The sequence below is a fragment of the Nicotiana tabacum genome, chromosome 19 (assembly GCF_000715075.1).
Source record: "Nicotiana tabacum cultivar K326 chromosome 19, ASM71507v2, whole genome shotgun sequence".
Lineage (NCBI taxonomy): Eukaryota > Viridiplantae > Streptophyta > Magnoliopsida > Solanales > Solanaceae > Nicotiana > Nicotiana tabacum.
This window is the reverse complement of record NC_134098.1, coordinates 62373788-62393273: the sequence shown is the minus strand read 5'-3', so window position 1 is coordinate 62393273 and position 19486 is coordinate 62373788. Positions and strand designations below refer to the sequence as shown.

General features: G+C 39.5%; 1 pseudogene; it reads right to left on the bottom strand.

Moving 5' to 3' along the window:
- Positions 1–369: 369 nt before the first annotated feature.
- On the bottom strand, positions 370–14639 carry LOC107767242 (zerumbone synthase-like; annotated as a pseudogene).
- Positions 14640–19486: the final 4847 nt, after the last annotated feature.

Here is a 19486-nt window from a genome sequence, read left to right as displayed (position 1 = left end):
GTGTAATCGGTGTTTCTCTTTCTGCAACTGGTCGATATTAGCCACACTTCAAAACTGAGGGCCACTTCACTCGGAGAAAACTTACTCGAACCCGTATTTGCACCAAGCAAATTAATAATGCACGGCATGTCTATTGCAAATCCATGAATTGCATTAGATTATTCATTCTAACTAAGCATATGAACCATGAATTGTTATAATAAGACCATTCTATCAATCCTTTTTTTTGAAACAACTGATGAAGGATTCCTTCACAAACTTTTATCTCTTAACCTTGATTGGATACTTTTAGGGTTAATTATTTGATTTGATGTAAACGTCGGGTGTGAAAACTTTCCCACTTAACAATCTCCTGTGTGATGACAAAATTTCTGCATGTCAAGAGTTAGCCCAGTTCTTTTTTTGGTCAACTTGCAATATTTTTTGTGGCAATATCTTTGGTTTACGAGTACCAACTACTAATGTTATTAGTCCTGATCAGACGTGGGAAATTTTAAACTTTTATAGGAGGTGAAACCTCCGTCTACCACCAGGTTTTGGCCACTAATATACTTGCATCATCACTGGCCAAATATAGAGCAGCATTGGCCACATCAATTGGCTCACAGTAGGCTCCTTTCAACTCACTTGAGCTATACAACATGTTAACAAAGAACTTGAGGATCCACTCCAGGGTAATACGCTTTCACCTCGTCAATATAAAACGGTGTTGGAATTGCAAAGGGCGATATGCAATTGATTCTGATCCCATTCTTGCATAGTTCTGCTATTACGGATCTCATGATTTCAATCGCGCAGGATTTGGGTTGAATATGTGGCGCCTGTGACTCTAGCCGTGCACAAAATGGAACCAGTTTTCCGTGGGATCATCACCCGAGCTGCGTGCTTAATTCCTGCCACCATCCCTCTAACGTTGATAGCCATGACTTGGTCGAACGCATCGAGGCAGGGGCGGCTCAATGATATTTGTGACCTAAAGCCAAACTTTAACGAGGGGCCTTAAGCTTCTTGTTACAAGAAAAAAATATCATATAAAATTTTATTTGAAATTTATTTTTCGAGCTTTTTGAATGTAAATTATTAATAATGTTTATTATTATCAATTTCTATTAATTTAGTTATAGACCAATGATTAGGATCATATATGTTTCTAGGAATACAACTATTCAATTTATTTAGAACTTTCGGATGTTCTTGAGGATCTATGTTAGATTTCTCACCAACTTCTTCTCCTTTTATTGTCGTGTAGCTCAATTATATTGGTGATTTGTTCATCCACCATACATTCTTTCATAAATTCTTATTTAGCATTTTTTGTTATTTGTTAAAAATTTATCAAAGGCTCCTTTTTGGGATTATATTAAAGTTTCAATCCTTCTCCTTTTTGGCGTTTTAAACACCCAAATTTATTTGTTCTAGTTGATATATTAAAATTTAAATAAAATAACTAAAAAGACAATCTATGCTTACATCGAAAAAGTTTAAAAAAACTAACAAATTTTAAATGCAAAATAATAAAAATATAGAACAATCAAACCTAGTTCACCAAATAGATAACTTGAATACGTGATACACTATCGATGCTTCAATACTTTTGATGCAACTCCAGAAAACTTGAGAACAAACAAAAGAGTTTGACAATTGATTTTTTCCACTCTTACTTTTTAGAATAGTTTATGAGATAGTGACTTAGTAAGACTTGAAGAGAAAGGTAATACTAAGAGAAAATGATGTGAACCCATTAATAATGATGAATGTGTATGAAATAAGACAAATAGGGGAGTGAATCCCAAAAATATTGTTGGTTTACCATTTTTTCTCGGCAGAATAGTTCGCCTGAACTTGACAACTTTTGTTTAGTTTCCTCTTAAACTTTACGTGGTCTTTAATGTCCTCCCTGAACATTTCATAGCCTCGACCCCCCTGGACGCTGACAATTCATGGGAGTGTGACACCCGCACTGCCAAATAGATTTGTTTTGTCCATGTGATATTTTTTTTAATAATAAAATATATATTTTTTTATCTTATTAAGTCCACCAACTATTTAAATTATTTTTTTGTGCCAAAATTTGTAAAACAAACTTGAAACAATGTTATTTTAACTATAATCTTTTATTTGGCTGAAGATAATAATATTTTAATCAAGTTACTTTTACATATTTGGTCAGAATAAAAGGAATACACAGTTAGAACATATTATTCATTACATCTAAAAAATTAAAATTAAAAATACGTTATTGGAACTCCATATATTGGCTAAATAAATATTTTAGCTAAGAATAGTAACATTCTAAATAAATATTTGCAAATTTGACTCGAAAAGAAAAAATGCATAGTTTAAATAAATAGTCATTGCATGAAAATAAAAATAAAAATACACAATATTTTTTTCTTTTTGTAGAAAATGAGCCACTTGAACTTCATTACTCTGGCCAAATCTTCTTTTTATTTTGCTAAAATAAATAGAGTTTTAATTAACTTTTATAGATTTGGACCGAAAAAAGATAAAAAATGCATTATGAAACATATATTCATTGTATCTAAAAAAAATACAATTAGGATAAAATATGTAATGCATATTAAGAAAAAATAATGAAAAATACAAATGAAACAAATAAATCATTATATTTGATTATGTGGTAATTAATATTTGAAAAATACCCTACTTGGAAGCTGATTTTTCGATTTTTCTTCGCTCTCACGCGCCAAAACGAGAGTGTATCCACGATCTTTGCCACATCAGCATCTGGGGGAGGTCAAGAGTATCAAATTTCCAAGTTCAGGAGGTACTAAAGACTATATGAAATTTAAGGAGGAACTAAACAAAAGTTTTCAAGTTTAGGGGCCAAACATTTCTGCAACAGTCCAGTCTTTCCATTTTTCATGAAAATTGTACCCTTTTTTCCTTCCAAATACTTAATATTCTTACAGAAAAATTGATACCTATAGGAAATTTCAGGCTAGCCCAAAACAATTGCTTTAGCTGCTTTACTATTGGGCCACCCCTGATCGAGGTCAAGGTCGACGATGTTCCGTGGAGTACGGCATGCAACACCTACATATAGGGAGGGCTTTAGAATTTATAAATAAGTGTAAGTTCTATGGACGTGTAATATTTATACAATTATAATGATGGGTTAAGTCTGTATGATAAACTTCAGAAATAGGTAAGCTGATAAACTTTAGTATATTTAACATGTTATCACAAGTTAAAATGCACTGAAATCCTTCAAAATTTACATACATACAAAACGATATTTCACTTTTTTGGGTGCAATGTATATATATAGAGCTCAAGTTTAAAATTATGTGGGGGACTGTTTGTATGGGGTAAAATTAATTTATAATAGATGTTCGAATGGTAGCATGACACGTGGAACCGAAGGTAAGAAAAAAGGCAAGTCAGGCAACGGTCAATACCGGACACAACGAATGTAATCGACACTGGATAAATCCCGAAGGGAGCATATTTAACGAAGGAGATCACGGGTTTGCCATTGGATAGCATTCGATGAGGGAATATTCTCTAACATTAAATGAATGACCGTTGCAAAGAATATTTGCATTCATGGCCTGCCGTTACATATTCATCAATGACTCTTTTATTATCATTTAAGAGGAGCTTGATCCTAGGATCTTGTTTCCCTAGGTAAAACTATAAATATTAAGCTCACCAGCCATTGTAAGGACATGAGATTCTTTGCAAACATATGCTCTATTTTACTTTTGCTCTCAATTAAACAACTTTGCTTGCTCTTTATCATTGCTTTCACTTTTGTCCTCGGAGGCATTGCACTCGGAGCCAGGCTTGTCATCTTCTTCACTTTCAATTGCTAAATTTTATTTTTAATCTTATTTATCTATCATTGTTGGATCAAATAAGTTCGCTTGTGTATAAATCACGTAACAAATTTAACTGTACCATTTTACGGTTAAATTCTTTGACGCCCACCGTCGGGCTTAGACAATTGCGTAATTGCTTTGATCCTTACGTTTATTACTAACTCGTTTTGATTAGTTCCTTAGCAAAAAAAAAGGATATGGCTTCTAATGATGTCAATATCACGCACAACGTAGATGGGCACGAAGAATTATCCACCATAATGATTCAATCAGCGACACCCATAATGAAGGTGGTGAAACGACACCTGTTCGTGAAAGGCGGTACCCTAGGTATGTGCGGGAGCCAACTCCCGATGATGCGGAGGAGGAACATGTCGTGGAAACAGTAAAAATCTTAAGAGAACAACAAAAAACAATCATGAAACTCCTCTCAAGGAAGGATCAGGTAGTGACGGAGTTGAAACAAGCTTTGTCAGGTGCCTCCAATAACACGAACGAAAGGGGCCCAGCTCCTCCCAGTGCTCCTGCAAACCAAACGGCTTAGAGGGTCGACAACAACACCCCAAGAGGCGAGGATGGTTTCGACGAAGCCGGAGGGACCGGTAGCGGATATGGAAACAATAATGGGAATGATCCCTTTAACCGAGATCATGAGATTTATAAGCGAAATGAACAAACGAATGGATCAAAATGCATAAGAGTTTCACACTCGACTAGATCATATTTTGTGCGCACCATAAATACTAAAAGGCCCAGATTCCAAAAAAATACACACAATTGCCGTTTAAACTGAGCGTAACACCAGAGTTAATTCCAAAGAGGTTCAAGATGTCGGACATACCAAAATATGATGGGACTTCGGATCTGCAAGAGCACATCACAACCTACACCACGACTGCGAAAGGGAATGATTTGGCTCAACATGAGATCGAATCGACTATTTGTAAGGGTTTCTCCAAACTTCTTTAGTAAGATCGATTGACTCTTTTGAAATGCTTGCAGATTCATTCATTAAGGCCCATGCCGGGGCAAGGAAGGTCCAAGCCAGGAAGGCGAACTTATTCAAGTTGAGTCAAAATTGCTGCGAGAATTTATGATCATGTTCTAGAAAGAGAGGATGTTGTTACCGGCTGTACTAGGTGAGTGGGCAGTGGAGGCATTCACAAAGGGTTTGAATCCACGGAATTCCAACGCCTCCCGAAAATTGAAGGAAAGTTTGTTCGAATTCCAAGCAACCACGTACGCGGATGTCCATAACCGTTATGAGTCAAAAGTAAGGATAAAGGATGATAAGCTCGGGTTCCCGGTATCAATCAAGGGACGGGATTGAGACAAAAATCAGGATAAAGTTAAAAGCGACTTTGATGCGGATCAACGGTCTTCTAGAGGTCATTTTTTCCATATGAAAGAGCCGAAGGTTGGAACAACAAAGGGTTTCAGTTGTCGGATAGGTTCGCTCCCGATAGAAGAACTGATCAGGGCCGTAGCAACATATCATTACAAGAGAAGGAGATACCAGGGACCCGAGACCCTGCATATCCCAGGTTATCAGATTACAACTTCAAGATCAGCTTAGTAGAGTTAGTATCGGCGATAAGGAATATCAAAGAAGCACGGTTCCCGAAGTCAATCCGATCCTAGCCAGAGGGATACCATTTTGTGGAGTGAATACCATGGGAATCACGGACACAGAACTGGGGACTGTTGGCATCTACGTGAAGAGGTGGCGACATTGTTGAAGAATGGCCATCTCAGAGAATTCTTAAGTGGCGAGCCAAGAACAATTATGGCCGAAGCCGGGACAATGTCGAACCTTCAAAAGTAGCGGAGGGCTCCCCTCGGTTGACTATCAACATGATTTTCAGAGGGAATGAAGTTAATGGTGTGACCTTCTCAGCAGTCAAGAAAACAAAGATATCAGTGACTCACAACAAGAGACTCCAGAAGGTCGCGAAAGTTGATATCACCTTCATAGAGAAAGATGTTGACGGACTCCTCCTGCCACACAATGATGCTTGGTAATCTCTCTCAATGTTGTAAATTTCAAAATTAAATGTATTTTGGTTGACCCAAGAAGCTCAGCCAACATCATCTAATGGAGATTGCTGAAGCAAGCAAAGCTGGCCGGAAGCATCAATCCGACGGCAAAGCTTTTAGCTGGATTCAACTTAACAAGTGTGACAACTCGAGGAGAGATTTTGCTGCCCACAAATGCCAAAGGATTTATCAAAAGCACTCTATTCGAAGTGGCAGATGGAGATATGGGTTACAATATAATCCTTGGAAGGCCGTGGATACACGAGATGAAGGCTATGCCATCAACGTATCATCAATTGTTGAAATTCCCAACTCCGAAAGGAATCAAGAAGATAAAAGGAGATCAACTGGCTGCAAGGGAGAAGAACGCTGTAACTATTTCTAGCAACAAGGGGAAGGATCCCACCAAATAGTAATTACAGAAACCGATGCCTTCTTCCTATCCGAACGAAGACGATAAAGGCGAGGAGTCGTAGAAATCCCACCACGTACCGAGATTTTTTCAAGAACTGGAGGAGACGGATGCGACCAAGTTCACTGCAGAAGAACTCGAGCAAATGGCCCTATTCGAAGAGTTTTTGGCAAGAAAGTTTTCACTTGGGAACATGAATCAATCCCGAACACAGGTTAGAATTTATAAATTTTCTTAAAACTAATACAGATTGCTTTGCGTGGTCCCACTCAGATATAACAGGTATCCCTTTAGAAGTGGCCATGTACAAGCTAGGCCTGGATTTGAACTTTCCACCGGTAAGGCAAAATAAATGCCCGATTGCAGAGATCAGGAACAAGTTTATTAAAGAGGAGGTAACCCGATTACTCAATATTGGTTCCATCTGAAAGGTAAAATATCCAGAATAGTTAGCCAATGTAGTTGTATTACCAAAAAAGAATAACAAGTTTAGAATGTGTGTAGACTATAAGGATTTAAATAAGGCATGCACTAAAGACTGTTTCCATTGCCAAATATTAATCAAATGATTGATGCTACTGTCGGATACGAGTTAATGAGTTTCCTTGATACTTACTCCGGGTATAATCAAATCAAGATGACCTCGGAGGATCAGGAAAAAACTTCTTTCATAATGAACTTTGGCACATATTGCTATAATATGATGTCATTTGGGCTTAAGAACGCTGGAGCCACTTCTCAGAGGCTCGTTAATAAAATGTTTGAAAATCAGATAGGCAAAAAAATGGAGGTATAAATTGATGACATATTACTCAAGTCTTTGAATGCAGGAGATAATTTGAAACACCTCTATGAGACTTTTAATATCTTGAGGAAGCATAACATGAAACTCAACCCGAAAAAATATGTGTTCGGGGTTGGTTCCGAAAAATTCTTAGGGTTCCTGGTCTCGCAAAGAGGGACTGAGTAAATCCCGACAAAATCAAAGATATCGATGACATTACAGACCAATTGAAAAATATAAAGGAGGTATAGAGGCTGACTGGAAGATTGGCGGCTCTAAGTAGATTCATCTCGAGATCCTCTGAAAAATGCCATCACTTCTTTTTACTTCTGAAAAAAGAAGAACAATTTCGAATGGACTCCGGAATACCAATAGGCCTTGAAAGACCTAAAAAGGTACCTATCAAGACCCCCGTTACTATCAAAACTAGGGGAAGGCAAGCAATTTCTAATATATCTAGCGGGCTCAGAAGTAGCGGTAAGTGTCGTTATAGTCCGAGAGGAAGAAGGTACATAATTTTCTATTTATTATGTTAGTAAAATATTATCGGGAGAGAAGACTCTCTATCCGCACCTCAGAAAGCGGGCCTTAGATCTCGTAGTCGCCTCTTGAAAGCTTAGGCCTTATTTTTAGTACCACCCGATAGCCGTTGTGATAATCTTTCACTTAAGGAATGTCCTTCACAAGCCTGAGTTGTCAGGACGTTTGACTAAATGGGCAATCAAAATTAGTGAGTTCGACATTGAGTACAAACCCAAGACTGCAATCAAGTCACAAGTTTTGACCGACTTTGTGGCCGATTTCAGTCCGAGTTAATGCCTTTGGATGCTAAGGAAGCAGTTCTGGTGTCGGAAAAGACATACAGAGTCTGGACCCTATTTACGGATAGAGCTTTCAATGTAAAAAGGTCTGGTATCGGGATAGTTCTAGTCATGCCCTCAAAAGAAACCCTAAGACAAACCATTAAGACTGTTCCATTAACTAACAATGAAGCCGAGTATGAGGCTTTGGTTGCAGGATTTGAACTAGCCCGTGGACTTGGCTCTGAGGTCATCGAGATAAAGTGCGATTCCCAGCTGGTAGTAAACCAAGTATACATATTTTTGATACGAAGGAAGAGCACATGCAACAATATGTGAATAAGGTTAAGGCATTGCTCGCATAATTTAGGCAATGATCGATCATACACATTCCAGGGGAAGAAAATGTGAAAGCAGATGCATTGGCCAATTTGGGGTAATCTACGGAGATGAAAGGATCTGACTCCGATACTTTCGTTCAACTTTTACATTCGGTGTTGAATGTGGATGGTTATTGTGAAGTCAATTCAACCAATCTAGTCTGGGATTGGAGGAATGAGTTCGTCGAATATCTTCGGCATGGAAAATTACCCGAAGGTGTCCCGGGCACTACGAACCAAAGCAACTTGTTATAACCTCATGGATGGGAAATTATATAGAAGATCATACCGAGGACCATTGGCCCGATGTCTGGGAGCCTTGGAGGGGGACTACGTGATGAGAGATGTCCATGAAGGAATTAGCGGGAACCATTCCACCGCAGATTCGTTAGTTCTAAAGCTGGTTAGGGCAAGTTACTATTGGCTCCGGATGGAGCAGGATGCAAAGGCATTCGTACAAAAGTATGACAAATGTCAACGCCATGCACAGTTAGTACATCAACCAGTAGAACTCTTTCATTCGGTATTGTTCCCATGGCCGTTCATGAAATGGAAAATGGACATAGTCGGTCCTTTGCCAGCGGGCCTCAGAAAGGTAAAATTTCTTTTGGTTTTAACTGACTACTTCACTAAATGGGTTGAAGAAGGTCCTTACAAGAAGATCAGTGGTCGCTAAGTGGTTGACTTCATATGGGACCACATAATTTACCGATTCAGAATACCAAAGGAGATTGCCTGTGACAACAGGCAGCAATTCATAGGCTCAAAAGTCACAAACTTTTTGGAATATTTAAAAATCAAGAGAATTACATCTTCACCGTACCATCCAAGTGCTAACAAACAAGCATAATCAACAAATAAGGTGATTATCCAGAACCTTAAAAAGAAGCTAGATGTTGCTAAGGGCAAATGGCCCGAAGAGCTACTAGGTGTACTACGGGCATACCGGACAACAGCGAAGTCGAGCACGGGAGAAACACCTTTATCTCTCATATATGGCGTGGAAGCTCTAATACCAGTGAAATTAGGGGAACCAAATTTAAGGTTTTCCCGATCAAACGAAGAAGCAAACAATGAAGCACTGCTGGTGAGGCTGGACTTGCTAGGCGAACACAGAGACTTGGCGTACGTGAGGATGGTGAATCAAAAGCAAATGATGGGAATATATTATAATCAGAGGGCCAATATCCGCTACTTCAAAGTGGGAGATTTGGTTTTGAGAAAGGTAACTCAGAGCACTCGCAAAGTCAGTGCCGGGAAGCTGGGTCCAACATGGGAAGGTCCTTACTGGGTTTCAGCTATTACCGGTAAAGGGTCGTACGAGTTGGAGAATTAAGATGGAGACAAGTTGCCCAACAATTTCTATGTGACTCACCTCAAAAGTTGCTCATGGATGCTACCAATACTGAAAGTATATACTGTACTCTTTTTTCCTTCAACTAGTTTTTGTCCCAATTGGGGTTTTCTGGCAAGGTTTTTAACGAAGCAGCAACAAAAATCATACTACGAAGGAAATGTCATCGACAAAAGGAAAGACCATTAGACACTAAGGCACCAAGATTTTCAAATCGATGAAAAATGGCTATATAGATGGTTAAATAATCTTTGGTTCAATGGCAAGCTTTGCCTTCCATCACTAAAAAAGGATTATTTAACCATTCATAAATCGTTTCCACCGGTGAAGCAAGACTCCCAGTGTTCAAATTCGCATATTTTGCATTCGAACACTGAGGGAGAAAAATATCTGATACGGCACGAGTGCCATGAAAACCGGGACTGCGAGAATCGGGATCAATATTTCATGACTGCATGATCAGCACCATAGAAATAAGTTGTACAAGTTAGGCACATGTATTGGCAGTTTTTACTTTAAAAAATTAATGCTTATGTACTTTTAAAGATAGAAGGAGTAAAATAAAGTCCTTTTATTTTTATCTTATTTCTTGCCAAATGATGAGTTTATTTTATCATTTGAAAGTTAACATAAATTCAAATGCTGTACTAGAATGAACAGGAGACCTCCTCTTTAAGAGCACAATAAACATAAGAGGACCCTTTCTTATGAAATCCTCATAGTAAAGGGTTGATTCCGGAAGAATTCATGTACGAAATCAAAAGCTATCGGATGAAAATATACCCAAAGCTTTAAGTAATTCACCGCAAAAGGAATATATTTTGTACAACACTTCTTTATTTATCAAACTGCCAAACTCGGTGAAACGTTTGGCATAATTACAAGATATAAAAAAGAAGAAGAATTTAAACGTCATTGTCGCCGGAACCCGAAGAGAGAGATGGGTCTATATTTCCCCCGGTGGAGGGAGGCGGATATACTACCAGTTCGGGGCATGGACCTTCATCTTCATTTTATTCAATCTCCCATTTGATTCCCGAGTAATCAGAACCGGTACTCGAAGAGTCAGTTGCAGTGGGCCGAGCAGAAAGATTTTCACGAGCAGTTAACTCCAGTTCTCGGGCCTTGATGTTGCAATCATCAATATTGACGATGCCCATTTTGGCCTCTTACAAAGTTTTTCTCATCATATGATATATAACATAAGTCTTCTCAAATACGTGGGAATCCTCTTGGTACTGGAGTTTTGCTTTGAGTCTATCAATTTCGGCCTGAAGGCCGTCCCTTTCGGATCTCATGGCGTTGAGGCGAGAATCAAGCTTAATAGTTGTAGATAAGTGAATCCGATTTTGCTCCATGATTCTCTTAAATCGCTCTTCCATTTTGGCTCTCTTCTCCTAGGCAGCATTGGCTTCCTCGATTTTAGAGTTCAACTCTGCCTTCAAGTTATTTATTTGATCCTCCAAGACAGACTCACGCTCGATAACAGCAAGCACATTGCCATGTAACTCGACCCACTTAGCCTTGACCTCTTGAAGCTTTTCGTGCAATTGAGAAACTTCTTGATTGCGGGCCATTTTAGCTTGCTCGCTCTGTTGCAACCGAGCCTTGAGCTCGCCCATATCAGTAGCTTTTGCTTCCAATACCGGGAGGCGCAATATTATAGTTCTTCTCAGCGAAAATATAATCCCTCCGAGTCCTTGCTTGTCAAGAATCAACCTTTGTAGGCCTTCAGAAGCAATAAATTTAGCCTGCAAAAAATAATATCAAAGTTAGGATTTCCATTGCAACAGGTGAATATAAAAGAAGATATGAGGAAAGTAGTACGGTACCTACGTCATGCTGTGCATGTTATTGTTTATCAGGCACTCCCCGGAAAGGGAGTGCATTTTCTTCTAATCTTTCTTTGAAGCTAACGACTTCAGGTAATTCGCAAGCTCCACCGGTTTGGCCAAAGATGGACTCCTTTTGAAATCAAAAAAGTGGCACTTCTCCTCCCTCGAGGATCTGGGGAGGGGGTTGAATAATTGTGCCCCAAATTCCCGTGGTCGAGAGACAGAGGAGGAGAAGCCCCCTTTCTTGCTCAGATGGTATCGGTAGAGTAATGGTAGTTGTTGTCGGTGGTGAAGGTGCAACTAGTGTCGATGGGCGTGAACTCATCAGTATAGAAGGTGAAGAAGCGGGGGTGGCAGAAGAAATGTTGATTGTTATTGGCTCAGTGGTTGGAGGTAGAAGATGCCCAAGGTCTGAACCCCCTGGACCGGAGGTAACAAATGGGGCCGGGCAACAAGAATCAATGTTCTGGATCAAGCTCATCTCGCCCCAAAGCGCATCAACTTCATCCAACGTTGGGTTTTGAAGCTCTCCTGGCTAAGCATACGGTTGAGCTGGCGAAGATCCTTTCCTCCTTTGAAGGGGATTCTCTTCACCACTGGCTTCCCCTTCATTAACGAGGACCACTGCGGCCCGCTTGGTTGTTGTTTTCTTTATCTTCTTATTTTGAGTCCCTACCGAGGAAGAACGTCGTCTTTTTGGTTGCTTGTTCTTGGGCTGGGGACTCCGAGAGGAGGCACCCTCACTAGAAGCAGATCCACAATATCTGCTTCGGGAAAGGGCGCCTTGCAATATCCTTCTAGCCTCCTCTGGGTCCTCTAAAATGTCAATTTCAGGGCAAACGACAGAGCCCTGTGGAAGTCCTGTATCAAACAAAAATGGAGTTAACAACCTTTTCATGAAATTACATGTGTTTGCACAAATACAAAAGGAAGAGGGACTCGGTTTGGGAGAGTAAAGATTAATCATGTGTGCAAGGATTTCAAGATTGGGGCAGTTGTAGTTCTCCTTCACAGTAGGGATACTAGAAGGGCGAATGGAGAAGGGATATTTACTAATAGGCCAAGTCCGCCAAGATGTAGAAGTGGACTTCTCTTGAAAGTCATTAGTAGTGCTGAGATGTTGTGGTATGATGGTGCTTACAGTAGGAGGATTAGAATCGACATCGACTTTCTTATCCTTATTTTTCTTGTGGCCTCCACCGGAGAGAAGATCAGTATTTCCAAAGAAAGTAGTGAAAGAAGCCATGGTAGCAAAAGGTCAGTAAAAGTTTTGCTAAGGAAGTTGGAGGAGATAGAAAAATTTCTAAGCAAATGCAAGGAAGAAAAAAGACTTATGAAAATTTTAGAAGTAAAGAAGTAAAACTAATGAGTAGAAGGGGAGTTAGAGACGATAAAAATCGTGATCATGATTATCTCGAGAGCCGGCAAAAATATTTGCTGAATCGTGGGGCAACACATGTTCGGGGTATTAAATGCGAGAAGACGTGCATCTTTTCAAGCATCAAAGACTGTCCATGAACTTTTGCGCCAAGAAAGAAATCTTCACCAACTTTCTGGTAACACCTTAGTGTAGCATAGGGTAAAATTAGTTTATAATAGATGGTCGAATGGTAGCATGACACGTGGAATCGAAAGTAAGAAAAAAGGCAATTCAGTCATCAACCAATACCAGACACAAGGAATGTAATTGACACCGGGTAAATCCCGAAGGCAGCATATTTAACGGAGGAGATCAAGAGTTTGCCATCAGATAACATTCGATTAGAGAATATTCTCTAACATTAAATGAGCGACCCTTGCAGAGAATATTTGCATTCATGACCTGCCGTTACATATTCATCAATGACTCTTTTATTATTATTTAAGAGGAGCTTGATCCTAGGATCTTGTTTCCCTAGGTAAAGCTATAAATAGTAGGTTCAACAGCCATTGTAAGGACACAAAATTCTTTGCAAACATATGTTGTATTTTACTTTTGCTCTCAATTAAACAAATTTACTTGCTCTTTATCATTGCTTTCACTTTTGTCCTCGGAGGCATTACGCTCGGAGTCGGGCTTGTCATTTTCTTCAATTTCAATTGCTAAATTTTATTTTTAATCTTATTTCTTTATCATTTTTGGATCAAACCAGTTCGCTCGTCTATAAATCACGTAACAAATTTAATTGTACTTTTTTACCGGTAAACACTGTTTAATTGTACCGTTGATGTACTGAATTCGCCTTTGAATACCTGCATTATTGTCCATTATATCGAGCTGTCCATGGTTGGAGACGGCAAAATCCACGGTGTTGGAGACGTCAGATTCTTTTGTAGCATCGCAGACCACAAAGGTGGCGTTAGGTAGCTCGGAGGCCGTTTCTTGGCCGAGTTGCTCCTGTATATCTGCAATTATAACCTAATTGGCGCCGTTGTTTATAGATTTCGCTGCAGTTTCTTTTCCAATGCCACTTGCTGCCCCTGTTATCAGCGCCACTTTGCCTTCTAGTTTCCTTATATATTCACAACATTACTTTCTTTTGGACTAGAATTCATCATTTCTTGTTTCATACAGGTTTGGTTGTGTCTAAACCTCAGCATCAGTCTCTGAATGCCTTTACATACATCATTTCAAGCTCAAACTAAGTTTTTTTCTTTTTCTGTAACAACTGTAAATATTACCATTAACATAAAAAGTAATTATACATATAGAGAACACAATTCTGATCAGGCCTCCAACAAACAACAACTAGTTATAATCCTCAATAGTCTTCATAATATCTTTATACTGCGATTGAATCACATTAAAGTGAAATGGTATATAATAATCTCTGATATTTTAAATTTTAAATGAGGTTATTTACATAGTTCAATAATATGAATGGGGGATGAGAGAATCATGCCAAATTTACGCGCATCTTAATGAATCTTAAATTTTATATTCCATATGTATGAAAAAAAATATTGCGTTTCTGACCTTTAAATAGTCTCTTCTTTGCCAAACAAAGGAAGATGCAAAAACTACTCACTCCTCGTCTATTATTAATCAAGTTTAAGTTAAATACCCCTATTGTAATTTTTTTATTTTACACTATCACGTCATTTCTAAAAAGTGAGATTTTGTAATTTTGAAAATAAATCAAGTTACCTGCTATACAACAGATAATGATGACCTGATATTGTAAAAATAACCTGACATGCAATGCTATCCATGCGAATAAAATAATATTCTCCATATTTTATTGTTACTACCTATAAGTCGTTGATAAATGATGAAAAATGTATGATTTTGGGTATAGCTTCATATCATTTTGTACGTGAATTGCGGGATATTACATATTTATAAACATAAAATAGGCTCAGAGTTAGGAACGTGGCACAGTTAGTGCATTGCATGAAAGGTAGGCGCGAAATGGCCTAGGAAATGAATGAAAACCAGTGAAGTATGGCACTTTGGCACTGGACCTGGCACAGGAAAGAAACAAAGAAGAAAAGAATAGCTAGGAGCGTGCCTAGGGGTCAGGCGTTGCACTAACCCCAGCACGCGACTCAACTTTTTCTTTGCGAATTAGGAGAGATCAAGGACGCCCAACATAAACCCTAGTTGATATAAATACATCATAAAACTTCCTTTTGAGGAAAGAAATACTACTTTAGGGTGAGACAATACCTAAGGAGGCGAGAACATGCTAGGAGCAAGGAGGAAGATTCAACCATTTCTTCTTCCTATTTTTCATTGTTGGTTATGATTTTTAGTATTATAATTTTTCATACTATTATGAGTAGCTAATTTATTATCTAGAGTTTTGATGGAACCTCTTGGAGGATGAATTCTTGTTATGTTTTAATATAATTTAGCCGTTAGATATATCTACTTGTTCAACTACGTGCTTATTTCATTTGATTGAATGGCCATTAATTGATTGTGCCTATTTCGTGTATACTGCTTGAGAAAAAGTGCATATATAGGTTGTTGTCGAACAACATTACTCCCAAGGTATATGGGAGATCAATACGACGAGTTTAAAAGCGGGATTAGAGATAACGAAGCTTTGACGTGATCATAGTGAGCGGTGAAAAAATGCGAGCTAGCGTAATTCGAGAGAATATGTGTCACGACCCAAAATCACAACCTGTCGTGATAGCGCCTATCTCGATACTAGGCAAGCCGATAATCTCAATAAACCACAATTTTGCTAAGTTTGAAAATATAATATTTAAATACAATACAAAATCCCATAAATACTGATATGAACACTCCCCAAAATCTGGTGTCACTGAGTACATGAGCATCTAATATAAATTCAATTATGGAAAATACGGTTTATAATAGTCTGAGACCAAATACAGTAAACAAGGAGATAGAGAAGGAGAGACAAGGTCTGCGGAACACTGCAACTACCTCAAAATCTCCTGAAAATCAACTGCGCGAAATGATTAACACTCGCTATGTCCGGGAACACCTGGATATGCACACGAAATGCAGGGTGTAGTATGAGTACAACTAACTCAGCAAATAGCAATAATAACAAAGGAACTCAAGATAATGACGAGCTACACAGTTATAGTTCACTTTCAGTAATTCCAGCAAAGAATAGACATGCTTTCAAATCCGGCAGTTTAAGTCAAATCAATTTTATACAGTTCAAATTCATGTAATCCAGATATAAAATCTTTCAGAGATTTCACAATAATGACAGATAGCAACCAAGTGCAACTACAAATGCAAAGCAAGTACAACCTCTCAGGCAACAGTCACTCAACTCATCACAACAACTCAACCACTCGGCTCTCAGCCCTCAGCACTCACACTCAATAGGTACCCGTGCTCACTGGGGGTGTACAGACTTCGGAGGGGCTCCTAAAGCCCAAGCGCCATAATCTGCACGGACAACTCACGTGCTGTACGGACAACTCACATGCTATAATATCCTACACGGATAACTCACGTGCCATAATATCCTTACCTCACCGACAGACCCTCGGCCTTACTCAGTCCTCAACCTCTCTAGTCTCTCGGGCTCTGAGAAATCACAAAGATCAGCCCAAACAAAGATAACATAATGCATCAACAAATATCAAGAAAGACTGAGGTATGATACGTAAGTAAAATCATGATTGAGCACAAGATAGCAATTAGCAAATAATTCAACAAGTATGTGACCTCTGTGGGTTCCAACAGTACTATCACATAGTCTAAGCATGATTTCTAACATGATTTACAGTCAAATTTCTTCAACACATAGAGAGCATATAGCTAACAACAAGTTATTCAACTTTATAGTTTCACGGGACGGACCAAGTCACAATCCCCTCGGTGCACGCCCACACGCCCGTCACCTAGCATGTGCTTCACCTCCAAAATATTCACATGACACAAAATTCTGGGGTTTCATACCCTTAGGACCAGATTTATAACTGTTACTTACCTCAACCCGTGAAATTCTTATTCTGTAATGTCCTTTCCTCGTGAATTGGCCTCCAAACGCATCGAATCTAGCCATAAATAATTCGTTTCAGTCGATAAAATTCATTGAAATTAATTCCATAAGAAAATGCTAATTTTTCATAAAAATCTAAATTTTAGCTCAAAAATCGCCCGTGGGGCCAACGTCTCAGAACCCGACAAAAGTTACAAAATCTGAAAGCCCATTCAACCACGAGTCTACCCATACCAATTTTACCAAAATCCGACCTCAACTCAACCCTCAAATCTACAAATCTTATTTCCAAATTTCTAAGTTCCAATCTTCGATTTACACCTCAAAATCATGTAATCTAGTCGGATTATTCGATGATAATTCAATATTATGGAGTAGAAATAATCACAAGGGACTTACCTCCGGTTTTCCTTGAAAATCTATCAAAAATCGCCTCTTCTCAAGCTTCAATTTGTCAAAAATTGAATGGGACGAAGTCCCTATTTTATAATACTGCCCATACAGCCTCGATTCTGCCTCAATCTTGGCCTTCGATCGGGGTCCTCGATCCTGGGCCTCGATTATGGCTCTCGACCCTGGCCTTCGATCATGTCTTCGACCCTGATCTTCGATCATGGCTCTCGACCCTGTGCTCGATCATGGCTTCGATCCTGATCTTCGACCCTGCCTTCGATCATGGCCCTCGATCTTGGGCTCGATTGTGGCGTGATTCTGGGCTCGATGTTTGTGCTCGATTCCGGGTTCGATTCTGGCAGAAGAAATTCCAGCAGAAGGAAATTGCAGCAGCTGTTGTAGTTCAAGTTTTTGATCCGTTAACCATCCAAAACTCACCATACGGAGCTATTGGAATCATCAAAATTCAAATCCGAGGTCGTTTACACATAAGTCCACATCCAATCCATTTTTCTAACTTAAAATTTTCAATTATGAGACTAAGTGTCTGATTTCACTCCGAATTCTTTCCGGACCCGAACCAACTACCTCGGCAAGTCATAAAACAACTATAAAGCATAAATTGAGCAGTAAATGGGGAAATAGGGTTATTATACTCAAAACGACCGGCCGTGTCATTACATTCTTCCCCTCTTAAACAAACATTCGTCCTCGAACGAGTTTAGAATCATACCTGGAGTATCAAATATGTGTGGATATTTGTTCCGCATCTCCTTCTCAATCTCCCAAGTAGCCTCTCCGATTGGTTAGCCTCTCCACTGTACCTTCACTGATGCTATGCTCTTTGACCTCAGTTTTCTAACCTGTCGGTCTAAAATAGCCACCGGCTCCACAGCATAAGTCAAATTACTGCCCAGTTGTACTGTACTGAAATCCAGAATATGAGACGGATCCCCGACATACTTTTAGAGCATGGATATATGGAACACTGGATGAACACCTGATAAACTAGGTCGCAAAGCAAGTTCATAAGCCATCTCCCCAATTTTCTTAAGTATCTCAAAAGGCCCAATATACCGAGGGCTCAACTTGCCCTTCTTATCGAACCTCAACACACCCTTCATCGGTGTAATCTTGAGCAGAACCTTCTCCCCAACCATGTAAACAACATCATGAACCTTCCTGTCGGTATAACTCTTATGTCTAGACTATGCCGTGCGAAGCCGTTCCTAAATTACTTTGACCTTCTCTAAAGCATCCTGAACCAAGTCAGTACCCAATAGCCTAGCCTCATCCGGCTCAAACCAACCCACCGGAGATCGGCACCGTCTCCCATACAAAGACTCATATGGAGCCATCTGAATACTCGACTTGTAGCTGTTATTGTAAGCAAACTCCGCGAGTGGCAGAAATTGATCCCAAGAACCCCCAAAATCAATGACACAAGCGCGTAACATATCCTCCAATATCTGAATAGTGCGCTTGGACTGTCCGTCTGTCTGAGGGTGAAATGTTGTACTCAACTGAACCTGTGTGCCCAATTCTTGCTGCACTACCCTCCAAAACTGTGAGGTAAACTGCGTACCCCGATCTAAAATAATGGACACCGGCACACCGTGTAGGCGAACAATCTCGCGAATATAAATCCCAGCCAATCGCTCCGAAGAATAATTAGTACCAACTGGAATAAAATGTGCGGACTTGGTCAGCCGATCTACAATTACCAAAATAGCATCGAACTTTCTCAAGGTCCGTGGGAGACCAACTACGAAATTCATGGTAATACGCTCCCATTTCCACTCCGGAATTTCAAGTCTCTGAAGTAATCCACCGGTCTCTGATGCTCATACTTTGCCTGTTGACAATTTAAACACTGAGCTACAAACCCAACTATATCTTTCTTGATCCGCCTCCACTAATAGTGCTGCCTCAAATCTTGATACATCTTCGCGACACCTGGATGAACGGAGTACCGTGAACTGTGAGCTTCCTGGAGAATCAACTCACGCAAACCATCTACATTAGGCACACATAGCCTGCCCTGCATCCGTACTACATCGTCCTCTCCAATAGTTACTTCCTTGGCATCACCGTGCTGAACCGTGTCCTTAAGGACAAGCAGATGTGGGTCATCATACTGACGTTCTCTAATACGATCATATAAAGAAGACCGAAAAAACACACATGCCAAAACTCGATTCGGCTCGGAAAGATCCAATCTAATAA